This window comes from Echinops telfairi, unplaced genomic scaffold, assembly GCF_000313985.2.
Source record: "Echinops telfairi isolate 266 unplaced genomic scaffold, ASM31398v2 ScPeMD7_11;HRSCAF=52, whole genome shotgun sequence".
Lineage (NCBI taxonomy): Eukaryota > Metazoa > Chordata > Mammalia > Afrosoricida > Tenrecidae > Echinops > Echinops telfairi.
Window position 1 is genome coordinate 25,025,216 of NW_022103908.1, and position 15,183 is coordinate 25,040,398.

At 39.7% G+C, this 15,183-nt stretch overlaps 1 pseudogene; it reads right to left on the reverse strand.

Annotated features, from left to right (window-relative positions):
* Positions 1–10,463: 10,463 nt before the first annotated feature.
* On the reverse strand, positions 10,464–11,527 carry LOC101651679 (annotated as a pseudogene).
* Positions 11,528–15,183: the final 3,656 nt, after the last annotated feature.

Consider the following 15,183-nt stretch of genomic DNA (forward strand, 5'->3'; position numbering starts at 1 on the left):
GACTCCAGACATTTTGGAGCCATGGAGGCTGGACAAACTATTGCCTGGGATCATCTTTAAACTGTTTGCCGAAAATATTCTCTGGAGTCATTTTAAAACCAAACAAAAGAGCATCTGCCTTGAACATTATGGTCTTTTGAAAGTTATATAGATGAGATCAAATTGAAATGCCAGATAAGAAACCTTAGGGGGCAGTTAGTTTATGTTAATGGGGAAGGAAAAACTCAGAAAAGGAGGGTTAAGAATGGTTGTACAACTCACAAAATGCAACTAATGTCACTAGATTGTTCCCGTGCAAACTGTTGAATTGCTGTGTATTCTCAATAACAACAGCAAAAGCAAATCATTATTCAAAGAGGAAAAATGAACCATCTTGTCTCCTAGTATAGGATCTTGCTTCTTAATATTCATCTATATGCAGGACTAATTTTTGTTTCCATACATAATGCAAATTTTTTCTACATCTCTAAAATGTTTATGTAATCATCTGTAGGTCAGATTTGCATAAGCCATATGTTGAGTAAATTGATAAGCATCATTATACTGTAACTAAACAGAAAGGGAGGAAAGAAAGAGGGGTAGGAGAGAAAGACAGGAAGAAAAGGAACAAAGACATTCACTCACTCACTCTCTCACTCACTCACTCACTCTCTCACTCACTCACTCTCTCATTCACTCACTCTCTCACTCATTCACTCTCTCACTCACTCTCAATCACTGACTCACTCTCACTCACTCTATCTCATTCACTCACTCACTCTCTCACTCACTCACTCACTCTCTCACTCACTCACTCACTCACTCTCTCATTCACTCACTCTCTCACTCATTCACTCTCTTACTCACTCTCATTCACTCTCACTCACTCACCCTCACTCACTCACTCTCACTCACTCTCTCACTCTCTCACTCACTCACTCTCACACTCACTCACTCACTCACTCAATCTCATTCACTCACTCACTTTCTCACTCACTCACTCTCACTCACTCAATCTCATTCACTCACTCACACTCACACTCACTCACTCACTCACTCTAATTCACTCACTCTCTCACAAAAAGAAAAAAAAAAGAAAAGGAACAAAGAAATATGGATGGGAAGAGAAACAGAGGCTTAAATACCCATTTCAGTTTCTAGATGGTTTGCTTCTTCTTTTCTTCCTTTTCTTCCATCCTACCTTTCTATCTTGGTTTCTTCTTTTCTCTTTCTCTTTTACTTTGTTTTCCTGTTCTTTCTTGCTTTCTCTGCTTCTTCTTGGGTTTCTTATTAAACTATCATATTCTTGGTATTATAAATCTGCTTAAGTATCTTTGCTAATATGAGTTGATTGTAAGGTAATCAAGAGAAATAAGGAAGGTAAAAAGACAGGTGGCAGAGGAGCAGAGGAGGGGGAAGATAAAAGTTCAGCAGCTCAACAACCTGATCTTTAGGATACAGGACATCTGTTCACAAAGTCAGATGTCAAAAAGAACTGATACCGATCTCAACTGAAACTAGTACAGCTCTCCTTGATTCTTGTAAACCAAAGATCAAACTCATTGCCATCAAGTGTATCTCCAACAAGTGACCCTACAGGACAGAGTAGAAATGTCACCTGGAGTTTCCAAGATTGAGGTATTTATGGAAGCAGACTGCCTTGTCTTTTCTTCTGTTGTGCTGCTGGTGGGTTTGAGGGTCTGCTCTTTTGGAGTGGTAGCCAAGTGCTGAAGCACTGAGCCACTAGATTCCTTGCTAGCTCATGATTGATTTCACTATCGTCTTATCAACATGGCTTGGAGGTGGGCTATCTATCTGCTTCTCCAACTACCACTGCTTCTCCCCATTCTTTTTCCTACATCATGGCTTCCTCTTACTTGGACGGCTACTGCCCCTGACACGGACTTCTGCCTACCTTCCACAGCTTTAGCTAAACCATCCAAGAAAAATCCCCTTATTCTTTCTTTCATTCAAGGAATAGTAATCCTGAATTAGATGCCTCTCCTATTCTCTTAACATCCATTTCTGCCCCAAATTGGATAACTTTTAGAGTTACTGACTAGCTCAAAAGAACCCCCTTCATTCCTTGCCCACCCAAAATAAATGTGGACATGCAATTATTTTACAGCATGGGCCCACTCCCTTCCTAGCCACGCTGCTTTCAAGTTCAGTACATCAAAGCTTCTTCCGTGGAAATCTGAGATTGTGACCAAAAGAATGAGTCAGTCCACGTGGTTGGGCCTTTGTCATGTCCCTGTTCCTGCCCGAGGCATGTCCAGATTGCCATTGCTCCAACTCAGAAAGAGCTCCACTCCTACCCAAGTTTCCATTAAATAACCCAATCCCTCCGAGGGGCTCATAATTTTTATACTTTTCTATTCACAATAGGGTACAAGAGAAAGGTCATTCAATCCCTTCCCTCCTCCTTCTCCTTATAATTGTCTCTGTTCAGCACTACAACAATAAAAACTGGATGATATCCAGTCCATTCTGCCTCACAGTAACCTCATCATATGTTACAAAGGAAAACTTCTCCATAGGGTTTAACTAGCTGGAATCTTGACAGAAGAAGATGGTAGGTTGGCAGGCCTTTCTTGCATGGCACCCCTGGGTTGGTCCAAGCTGTCAAGCTTTAATCAAGAGAAAACGGTTTGGACTGTCTAGAAACATCCTTTGTCCAGTTGCACTGGTTCCTTTTTTCTTGTTTTTGAATTGTGGTTTGATATAGTGCATCTTGATTTTTCACTCAACAATTTATACACATTTTGTTTCTCAAGTTACATTCCCTCCGTGTCTCTTCTTCTTTGGGTTCCCTGTTTCTATTGATCTTTCTTCCTTGTCCCCTCCTCCTTGGAGTTTTGTTTGGGGGCAAGTGCTGCCCTTATGGTTGATTGTTCTGAGGAATAGATCTCTCACAAGTGTCATTGTTCATTCTATAAGCCTGTCTATTGTGGACGACAAAGGCATCCCTGGGGGACAATTCAGTTCCAGCTTTGAAAGCTGTCTAAGAGCCACAGTCTTGGAAGTGTCACCAGTCTCTATCAGACCAGTATTTCTGGTCTATTTTAGGAGTTTCAATCTATTTTATTGAATTGTGTTGTCTATTTTTTTCCCATTCTGTCCAGGACCTTCTGTGTTTCTGGTTGAGTAGTTAGCAGTGGTCTCCAGATACCATCTAGTCCATCTGTTCTCAGGGTCATGGAGGTGTGAGTTAGTGAGGTCTACATGGTTTCCATTGGCTGACTTTCAGAAATAAATGTCTTTGGCTATCTTCTTAGTATATCCTAGCCTGGAAACTCACTAATACCCGGTCAGCATAATCACAACCCACATCTCTCTACTTAGATGATTAGGGATTGTGCAAGGCTCTATAGTGTCTTGTGGCAGGCAAAATTTCTACCACTGAAACTCCAATGTCCCCAAATCCCAGGTTTATTTGTTGCTGTTGTTGTTAGGTCCAGATGAGTCAGCTTTGACTTGTAGCAACAGAACCAAACATGCCCAGTCCTATGCCAGCCTCGTAATTGTTCTGATGTTTGAGCTCATAGATTCAGCCACTGTGTCAACCCAACTTGTGAAAGGTCTTCCTCTTCCTGGCTGCTCCACGACTTTCCCAAGCACGATGTCCTTCTCCAGGGACTGCTCTCTGACAACACGTCCAAAGCACCTGAGACGGAGTCTCGCCATCTTTGCCTCTAAGGAGCACACTAGCTGTTTTCTTCCAAGATAGTTTTGTTTGTTCTTTTGCCAGTTCCTGGTACTTTCCATATTCTTCACCAGCACCATAAATCAAATGCGTTGCATCTTCTTCGATCTTCCTTATTCAAGGGCTGATGCTAAAAATGGTCGATTCTACTTTGAGTAGGCAATTCCTCCTCAGTCCTATTTTGAGAGCCCTGTGACCTGAGGGGCTCACCTTCTGGCATGATCTCTGACACTGTTCTACTTCTTTTCAGTATCTGACAATGCTTTGATTCTGCTCATAAAGTTTTCGGTGGCTAGTTTCTCGGAAGTGGACAGCCTCTTCCTTCTTTGAAGTCTGTTGTTGGTCTGGAAGCTCTCCTGAAACCTGTTCACTTAGGGTGACCCTTCTGGTATTTGAAAATCCGGAGATTTGTTTTCCAGCATCACAGCGACACACAAGAAACCACAGTACAACAAACTGATAGACAAGTGGTGCTGTGTTTTGGGGTGTTGTCAAATCTATTCCAAGTCTCAGTGACCCATTTGACACAGCAATATTGCCCCTAAGTTTTTCTTGACTGTAACTTTATGGAAGCAGAGTTCCAGGTCTTTGTGCCATCAACCCTACAGGATGGAGCGGAACAGCTCCCTAGGTTTCTGAGTCTGTGAATCTTTGTTGTCGTTGAATAAGTTTCTTGCTTCTAAGAAACATTCAGGTTGTGGTATTTCTTCCTAAACAGATTTGTTGTACCATTAGTACTCCTTTAATTTCAGCTTTAAATATTTAAATTCATGCTTTTCTGCAGTTCCAATAGGAAAACTCCTGAGGAAGCCCTCTAATGGACTCAATTTGGGTCGACTGACTTAGGTCTGCCCCTAACTCAATCCCTCTTACAGGTGAGAGGTGAGACTATATGGCTATTTTAGCTGGAGAAGTTGTTGAGGATTTCGTCTTGCTTGTATCCACAATTCATGCATGTGGAAGCAGCGGTCAAGAAATCGAAGGACACGTTGTGTTGAGGAAATCTGCTGCACAGACCTCTTTAAAGTGTTGAAAAGCAAGGATGGTACTTTGAGGACTAAGAGGCACCTGACCCAAGCCATGGGATTTTCAGTTGCCTCATATGCACGTGAAAGCTGGTTATTGAATGAGGAAGACTGAAGAAGAATCAATGCATTTGAATTATGATGTTGGCAAAGAATATTGAAAGTACTGTGGACTGCCAAAAGAACAAACAAATCTGCCTGGAAGAAGTACAGCCAGAAGGCTCCTCAGAAGTGAGGATGGGCAGGCTTCATGTCACATGCTTTGGACATGTTATCACGAGAGACCAGTCCCTGGAAAAGGATATCACGCTTGGTAAAATAGAGGGAGCAAGAAAACCAGGAAGATCCTGGACAAGATAGATTGACACAGTGGCTGACCCAATGGACTGAAACATAACAACAAGGGGGAGTGAGGATGTCACAGAGCCAGACAGGGCTTCCCTCTGCCCTATAGAGGGTGGCTCTGAGTCAGACTCAACTTGATAGTATCTTACAACAACAACGACAATCCCAGGAGAAGGAACTCCAGAAAAATGAGAGCTTTATTCTTTGTCAAGTAGGTGGCACATGGTCAGGAAGGGGGTGGATATTCCTTAGGGAGAAAACAGCAGCACAATAGGTATCCGCTGTATCCTCTCATCTTCAGATCCTTGAATTCCTTTCCTTGACTTTATTCTATAAATATTTGTTAAATGCTCATTTCATTCAAAGGCCTCTACTAGCCTCCTAAACGTTTCAATTTTATGCATCAAAATCATTTATTTTTTAAAGGAAAGCAAACAATTCCTTTTAATCCCTTTAATCATAACCCAATCTTTTATGCATTTATTTTTCAGAGTTACAACATAGTGCAATCTTTAAACACTGGTTTATTTAGGCCAGGCCGGTGCACATGAATCAGGTGATTTTATCTTTTGTTCCGATCCTGCCATCCCTAATCTGTCAGGCTGTCTGGAATCCATACCATCAGGCTTGTTTGTTCTACTTCCCCACCCTTTTATCATGGTTCCATTAACTCACATCCAAGGATGTCAAGAGAATAAATAGCCCAATAAAACAAAAGAATATACTCAGACTTAAAAAGAAAGAAACATACAAGAAATACATAAATCATACTGCATGACAATAGCCTAGAAGATTGCATGGGAGGATCTTTGTGTTTTCTGTAGAAGAAAAGAAAAATGCAATTGGCATGCCTTGCATCACCCCTTGACAGCTGGAGTTATTGTATGTTTGGGCACCGAAGAGAGGATGGGCATCAGATATAATTTTGCCTGAAACAGGCATAGTTCAATAGAGGATGACCACATATTTTCTCTGGTGATGTTTTTCTTATACTCAGGGACAAGTCAAACATGATTTTAATCTTCATTTTACCTATGAAAATCTTAATCATGCATTCTTCTTCCTTAGAAGGTAAACACACACTTAGAACATAAGCTTAGCATACTGATCCTCTCACTTAGTGTCTCACCTATCTAATGAGGTTCCTGTCTCTGTGAACTAGTCCAAGATAAACAACTCACTTGTCCAAGAGTAATAAACACCTGGAATACAGGTTCCTAAAAGCTCAAATAAAGATAAATTTGTTAGCCTGACCCACATGTTCTCTGGATCTAGAATTAATCTAATGTTATCTGACATTTGGCACTTTATCTTAACCCAAAAGACCACTCTTTGATCAAGGTCCCATCACTCTTCTTCGAGAAATGATTGTGGTTTGACTTCCTGGAACATTGCGTTCACCAAGTGCAGCACACAAACCCAAGCTGAGCGCCCGTGGGGTCATTCCAGATCAGATGGCTCCTGCCTGGGACCAGGGCAAATCCAAAGCCAAGCCTAAGAGCGAAGGGAAACATTTTTCTTAGATTTTCTACATGACTTGATTTTGAAACAAATTATGCTAGCATTTAACAGTGCACTTCTGAGCTCTCTCAAATGAATCTCGGAGTTTTACAATTGAGATAACTCAGACACCAAGAATTAATTCCCCCGAGGTCACACAGATCTTAGTGACAGTACTGGCTTATACCAGAACATAATTTTATTTTTATGTTGAAGTATAGAAAAAGTGGCACCATTTAACACTTCAAACTGTGTTGTATATAATTTAAAAATGTTTATTTATAGGAAACAAAACAACTTTTTCCTGTCAGTATAAAATTGGGTTGGCAAGCAGCTGGCAAACTTATATGGCAGCTTCTATAGATTGACAAGTAATTACCTTGTCCTCCTATGAAAGACGAGCTTCAGTACACTAAGCTTTGAGAGAGAGGTGGCAACAAAGGAGCAGAGAGAGACCTCTGAGGTGGTCACCAGCTTCCTGTCCCTCTTGTTAAACAAGACTAGATATAGTCACAATAATGCTATTATAATTGAACTTAATCTAACCTCTGATTTTATCTCAGAATCATTTCTCAAAGGGCTCTTTGGGATCTTTTTTCCCCCCAGATTAAATCCCACCTGCTATTTTCTAGAAGTCTGAGATTTGTCTAATTCAAAAATATCAATTCTTCTAGGGTTTTCCTTATTCGTTAGCCAGCTTTTGCAGTTACCTGCAGCAGTTGTAAAATATCATGGTTTGAGTTAGTCCCCAAAGCTACATCTTTACTCTGCAACGAGCTCTTTTACAACACATTTGATCATGAGAATATGTCTCTTGACTGTTCCCACGAGAGTTGATTATTTCAGACTCAAGTAAAATGAAATTCTTGGCATCAATCTTTCCTCTGGTTACCATAATATTTTTCACTGATCCACTTGTGAGGATTTTTGTTTTCATCACATTAAGTTGTAACCCAGACTGAAGACTTAAGCCTTTCACCTTCACCAGTAGGTGCTTTTAATCCTCCTCGCTTTCAGCAAGCAAGATTGTGTTATCTGTATATTACAAGTTGTTAATAAGCCTTCTTTGAATTCATTTGCCAAGTTCTTCTTCATATAATTCAGCTTCTCAGATTATTTGCTCACCTACAGGTGAAAGTACGGCGAAAAGATACAGCCCTGACACACAGCTCTCCTGATTTTAAACTACTCAGTGTTGCTCTGCTCAAATGACTACCTCTTTGGTCTAAGTATAGGTTCCACATGAGTACAATTAAGTGTTCTGAAATTCCTATTTGTTTAATGTTGAGTTGTAGGATTTCTTTATATATTCAAATATTAAACTCTTATCAGACATATAGTTTTCAAATATATTACCCCTATCTATAGGTTATCTCTTCAGTTTGTGAACAAAGTCCTTTGATGTTCGAAAGTTTTTAAATTTTTGATGAATTATAATAGATATATGAGGGGGTACTCCCCCCAAATGGAAAAAAGCTCCTCTGAGCAGAGCTTTCATGTACACATTTCCCCCCCTAGATGAACACTGAGAAACTCGCTATGAGTTAGTGGACCCAGTGGCATCGCCTGGGAAGGTTCTCTCTGGTCACAGTGAAATTTTTCATAAAAGCAGTTTCACTCAAACCTCGTTTTTTGTGATGGCCGAGTTAAGATAACAGTGTGTGGCTATGAAATTTTGTTTCCTGCTTGGGAACAATGCCACAGAAACTGTTGTGATATTGAACACAGCTTACAAGGACAGTGCTATGGGAAAAACGCAAGTGTATGAGTGGATTTCTCATTTCAAAAAGGTGAAATGTCAATTGATGACAAAACTCGTTCTGGACAAGCCTGTCTACCAGCGTCTCGAACAGATGAAAATGTCAACCTGTAGTGCATTTGGAGTTTGTTCCACCAGGTTAGACTGTTAATTAAGCTTTCTATTTAGAGGTTCTGAAAAGATAGTGTAACAGTGTGTCACAGAAAAGGCCTCATTTGTGGCAGGGCAATGCACCTGGCTCATGCAACCATCTCCGTGCACCAGTTTTTGGCCAAAAAACCCCAAGATGCCGCTCTTGCCCCATGCACCTGACACACCTGACCTCACTCCTTACGACTTCTTTTTGTTTCTGTGAATGAAGAGGGACATGAAAGAACAGGAATTTGATGGCTAGAGGAGGTGAAGAAAAAAACTGACAAGGTGCTATCAGCCATCCAAACCAGATGAGCTTAAAAAATGTTTCCAAGAATGGAATCACAGATTTGACAAATGTATTAAGTGTAATGGAGATTACTTTGAAGGTGATGCGGTTGTTTTGTAAAATACAAAAACAAATTAAATACATAGCTTTGAAAAAAACAAATTTTGCTTTTTTTGAGGGTACCTCTCAAATATTGTCTGATTTGCTCCCGTGTTTGGGATCTCAAAAGGGATTTTGTTGAATCTGCAAATCAGTTTGAGGTGTATTGGCATTTCAATAGTATAAACTCTTGCTATTCATGAACATACAGTGCTTTCCATTTATTTACCAAACCCAAAGCACACCCACTGCCACAGAGTAAATTATCCCTCAAAGCAACCCTACGTAGGGGTTCCAAGACTGTGAATCTGTACAGGAGCCTAGAGGAGCCAATGATAGGTTTGAAATGTCAACCTTGTGTTTAGTATTCCATCACCTAGCCCACACCACCACCAGAGTTCCTCTCCATTTATTTGTCTCCTTTAATTTCTTTCAACAATGAGTTATGATCTTGAATCTTGCTCTTCTTTTGTTAAATTTATTTCTTGGCATTTTATTCTTTTTAATGATGTTGTCAATTCAATTTCTCCCTTACTTTCATTTCAGATTCATTGTTAGTGTATGGGCATATTCTTGATTTTTTCAAATGGATCTTTTTTTAAATGCTGTTACTTTTATTTTAAATCAAGATATGAAAAATCAAACAGACCCACATTTATTTATTCTTAAATCATTTTATTGGGAGCTCATACAACTCTTATCACAATCCATACATACATCCATTGTGTCAAGCACATTTGTACATTCGTTGCCATCATCAGTCTCAAAACATTTGCTTTCTGCTTGAGCCCTTGGTATCAGTTCCTCATTTTTCCCCTCCCTCGCTGCTCCCCCCTCCCTCATGAACCATTGATAATTTATCAATTATTTTGTCATGTCTTACAAGAAAGGCTAACAACACATGTACAAAACTCACCATGCCCTCCAACGTCACTGTGATGGTGTGACCAGGCCCAAGCCCTACTGAGCCCTCTTTGTTCTCTGAGGAGGATGAGCCTGCCAAGCAGAGAAGCAGAGAGCAGCGGGTTCACTTCCTACAGCCCCTTCTCTCAGCCTCCACGACCACTCCCCTTTTTCATTGCAATGAACTTTCCATTTGGTTTCATCACAGGGAAAGTTTGCAAACCGTTTTATACTGAAGCCATTTCATGTAAGCTGCAGCCCAATCACATATGAGAAAGCAGAATAATAGTCACATGGACAATCTGCCTCCAAACCCAACTTTCAGGAAGTTTTCCCATAGACTGAAATGCCAATGAGTTTAGATACTGATGGTCTTTAATTCCAAGAAGCCTGGGGACCCCTGACCTCCTCTCCCTGCTCTTGTTGGTCCATAGTCACACCGACGACCCTTCTTGCTGCGTCACCTTCATTGTCCACCAATCACCACAGGAGACAGGAATGCTCTTGTTCCATCATGTGCCTAATGCCGAAGGCTGACAGGGTAGGAGCTTATCTATTTTTGAAAGGGAGGGAATTTTTAAAATACTTATGCATTATCAACATGAAAGTCTTCTTTTTACATGAAACAAGAAAAGAAAATGAAAATGCTAATGAAATAGTAGACAAAGCATTGGCAGGAATAGCTTCTATGTTCCACTGCCAGTTGGTCCCAGGGCTCCCAGGGCCTCAGATGGTAACGTAAAGGGTGAGTCTTCCCCTTCGGATCTCTGAGAGCCCCTTGCAGTGCTGTAAAATATTCAGCATCACATGAAACCTCTTGTCAACTTTGAAAGCCCTGAACTCCTTGATGTCAGCTTCCACGATAAAATAATGACTTTTGGTATCCTTTGTTTCCTCTTCAATAAACCTGGGATAGAGGTTTCTGGTTGTATAATTCATAGACTTCTTGGGCTGATGAACAATCTGATATTTACTAGAGACTGCCTTGTTGATTTCTTTATAACATCATTAATTTGACAATAAGTTTAGTGGGATTTCATGTACGCAGGTATAACTTTTGCAGGTATAATGTTGAACTCGTCAGAAGTGATAAAGGAAATTTTCTTGATGTTTCTTTGTCCTTTAGGGGGCTTTCTGAGAGGGGCCGGTTTCACATCCTTGACTGATTCTTTCGGGTTCAGATCTGACCCCTTTTCACAGTTCTTGGTTGCTGGGACCTGCGGCGAATGTGCGGGAATGTTTTCTTTGAGATGCTGCACATCTTTGTAATCGTCTTCAAGAGACTCACAGAATTCCTTGAGTGAATGGTTGGTCTGTTCTTGATATTCAATTTTCAATTCCAATTTATTCAAAATTTCATTTACTACGATGATCTCATCTCCAATTTTATTTTTTTTTTTTTTTTTTTTTTTTTTTTTTTTTTTTTTATAAACATTTTATTAGGGGCTCATACAACTGTTATCCCAATCCATACACACATCAATTGTGTAAAGCGTATTTGTACATCATTTCTCAAAACATTTTCTCTCCATTTAAACCCCCGACATTAGGTCCTCATTTTTCCCCTCCCTCCCCGCTCCCCTCTCCCACATGAGCCCTTGATAGTTTATAAATGGGTATTTTGTCATATCTTGCCCTGTCCGACTTCTCCCTTCACCCACTCCAATTTTATTTAATATAGTCTTTAAGGCAGGTTTGTGGCCACATAATCTTAATGACAGAGTGTGTTTAATATTGCCAATCTTTTCATTAATGTAAGTGCATAATTGTTCCAGATCGGAGAAGTCCATTCTTTAAGCTCTCACTGATCCGGGGACTGATGTCCACTCCAAATTGATCTTGTATTATATAACTTGGCTGATTTCATTTATTAGGTCTAATAGTTTGTGTGTGTGTGTGTGTGTGTGTGTAATTCTTAAGGCTTTCTATGTAAAAGACTATAACATCTCTGAATATAGTTTTCTCTCTCCTATATGGATGAACTTTATTTCTTTTTTTGGTCAAATTTCCTTGTCTAGTGTCTCTAGTAAGGAGCATTGGTTTCACAGTGGTTACTATTGGGCTGCTAACCCTAAGATCAGCGATTCAAAACCATTAGACACTCCATAGGAGAAAGGCAAGGCTTTTTACTCTTCTAAACAATTACAACAAAAAAATCCTCAGGGGAAGTTCTACCTTGCCTTATGGTGTCACTGTGAATTGAATCAACTCAATGGCAGTGTTGACTATTTGTAGTACAATAATGAATAGAAGCAGTGCAAGCAGACTTACTTGTCTTGTCACTGACTTTCCAGGAGATATAACCAGTCTTTTCCCACTAAGGAGGATGTGAACTGTGAGTTGTTACTGATGGCCTTTATGTAATTGAGAATGTTTCTATTGATTTCTAGTATATTGAGTACCTTTAACATAAAAGGTACCCCAAATTATATTTCTGTAACTATGGACATGATCACTTGTTGCTGCTATTTCCACCCTCTAATTCAATCAATATAGTTCCATTAAATGATTTTCATATGTTAAACCACCTTTGCATTCCTGAGATAAATCCCACTTGGTCATGTATAGTATCTTTTATATGTTGCTGGAATTAATTTACTAAAGATTTTTACATATATATTCCTGAAGGATATTGGTCTGTAACTTTCTTTTCTTGAGATGAATTTGGCTGGGCTTAGTTTAAGGGTGGTACTAGCCTTATAGAATGAGGGGGAAAGTGTTCTTCTTCCTCTGGTTAAAAAAATATATATATTTTACATTTATGAAGACTTGATGCTAAGTCTGTGAACACCTGGTGGGAACCACCAGAATATAATTTATTTTTTGCAAATGGTATATATTAACACAATGTTACTTTAACTGGTATTTCTTTGAAACCTAGTAAGGTTAAACATTTTCCCATGTTTACTTCCTAATTATCTCTTTTGATATGTATATTTTGTTTCTGTCCTTTGCTAATTTTCATATTGGGATCTTTGTGATTTTCTTATCAATTTTTAATGAGTTCTTTAGAAGAATAACCCTTCGATCATTACATTTTTAACCCAGTGATTTTTCATTGTCCAGAATTATTTATAGATTTTAGGTATAGAGAAGATAAGTCAGATTTTATAAACAATTCTGTTTTTAATAATTTTCTCACAACTTTTCTTCTGTTGGCATACAAAATTATTCCATATTTAAAGGAGGAATAGGAAACTAAACATCTAATTAAAAAATAAATTTATTATATTCCTTGACTCACAGATAAATGTTTCCATAAATTTTTATTTTTCTTGGGCAAGATGGTGAACGAGGCTGATGCAGTACACAGACCCTCTTCAACAAAGACACAAGAGACCAAATGAAACAAAGATAGACGATCATGCTGGAACCCTTAGATTCATAGGCAAGACTAGAGAAGTTCATTGAGTACCAACTAGAAGAAGGAGCTGAACACAAGCAACGAAACAGGAAACCCACAGGTAAACTATCAGCTGGCCTGATGCAATACAGACAACTTGAACTTCTGCAAGCAACATTCAATCCAGAGAGCAGCCAAGAAGCCTGCTGGTGCTGATAATGAGAAAAGTGGAATCCTGCCTTGTTTCTCACATCCTCCTTTTGACAAGATGTATAGCCAAGCTGCCACCTCACACACACCCTACTCCCACCCCCCACCCAACACACACACATACCTTTTTTTTGCCTGAGGCTGTAGCAATGTTCTCATGAATCAGGCACTGGATACATTGATCTTGCATCTAGAAGTGTGTGGATTCCCCTCATCAGATCAACAGAACACAAAATGTTGGGTATCTCAGCACTCCTGGACAGGCAAGAACGCCTTCTGTAACCGGTGACTCTGCCTCCAGCTGCCCCTGAGCCTGAAAGAGTCCCTTCCAGGAATAAGCACCCTGACTTCAGCCACCATCTAAGCTGGTGTGAACTTTTTCTGGATCAGGTGGCCTGACCCCTGACAACACCTAAGCCATCAGAAACATCATCTAAGAGTGAGTGTCCAATCTAATTCCTCCAGGCATTGCCCCTTCCCCATAAGCTTGATTGGCAGAGTGAAGATACAAACAGGTGTCCTGTCCCCGCTTTCTCCTTTCCTTATGTGTTCCCCACCTCCCTTCTCACGATTTCTACCCGTTGTCCTCTGCTCTCACTTTTATTTGTTTCTTCGGTTTCTCTTCCCTTTTTTTCCTTCTACCATATAATCTCTGGCTTTGTATCTATCACCAAGACCATACTTTCCAACTAGTGTACCTTCCTCCTTGTTTCCATCATTTATATTCCAGTCATCAATTATTAGTAACATATCTTGATCCCATGTTTGATCAATTTCAGACTGAAGTCATTGGCAGAATTCTTCAATTTCTTCATCACTAGCTTTTGTGGTTGGTATATAAATGAAAATTATAGTTCTATTGATTGGATTTCCTTGAAGGCAGATAGATAGATAGAATCTTATCACATCATTGATTTTGAAATATCCTTTTGGACAATAAATGACACACCATTCCTCTTTATTGTGCTAATCCCAGCATAGTAAATCATATGATTTTCTGATTCAAAATGGCCAATGCTAGTCAATTTCCATTCACTAATGCCTAGATTATCCATCTTCATGTGTTCCATTTACATTTTGACAACTTCCAACTTTCCTAAATTAATACTTCCTACATTGCAAGTTCCCAATATTAGTAGATTTTTGCAGCTGTTTCATGTTAACTTGAGTTGTGCCCCCATCAGCAAATGAAGATCCCAACAGCTCTCTCCCCACAAGCTTTATTCCGTATCACCATGGTCAAGTCAACTTTGAGAAGGCAGTTCCTGAGCAGTTACCTCCCCCCTTAGGGGCTCATCCTCTGGCGCTATCTCTGGTCATTTTCTGCTTCTACTCATTAGGCCTTCAGTATCTGACAATATTGTGAGGCTGTACTTAAGATTTACTATTCAGAGGAAAGGAGAGTGATGAAAATATGAGGCACATGGAAACAATTAGTCCAATGGACTAACGGATGTGCAAACATTAGTTTCAACAACCCTAAGACCAGGAGATGGTATCTGGCTTCCACTACTAACTTCTCTGAAATGGATTACATTGGAAGATCTTGGATAGAGTGGATGAAAATGTAGGAAAAAGCTAAAAATCATGAAAGAGACTGGTGGAATCCCTGAGAATATGGATGTTGGTCACCTATCAGATGTGGAAGTAAGCTTACATTGTGGCTCAGTTGTCAACCAAACAATAGACTCATCTATAAGGAGAACAATAACACTAATGAGGTGCATGCATAACTTTTTTAAAGATCAAGGCAGCAGCTTTTACTCAAGGACAAAATTCAGAAGCATTAGAAAAAAAGAAGAATGGAGGTAGCAAACACAGACAAGAGGTTAGACAGGCAGGCCTGTCTGGATAGGACAGGCTGGATGAACAATCTGGAGGAGAAAACAACGG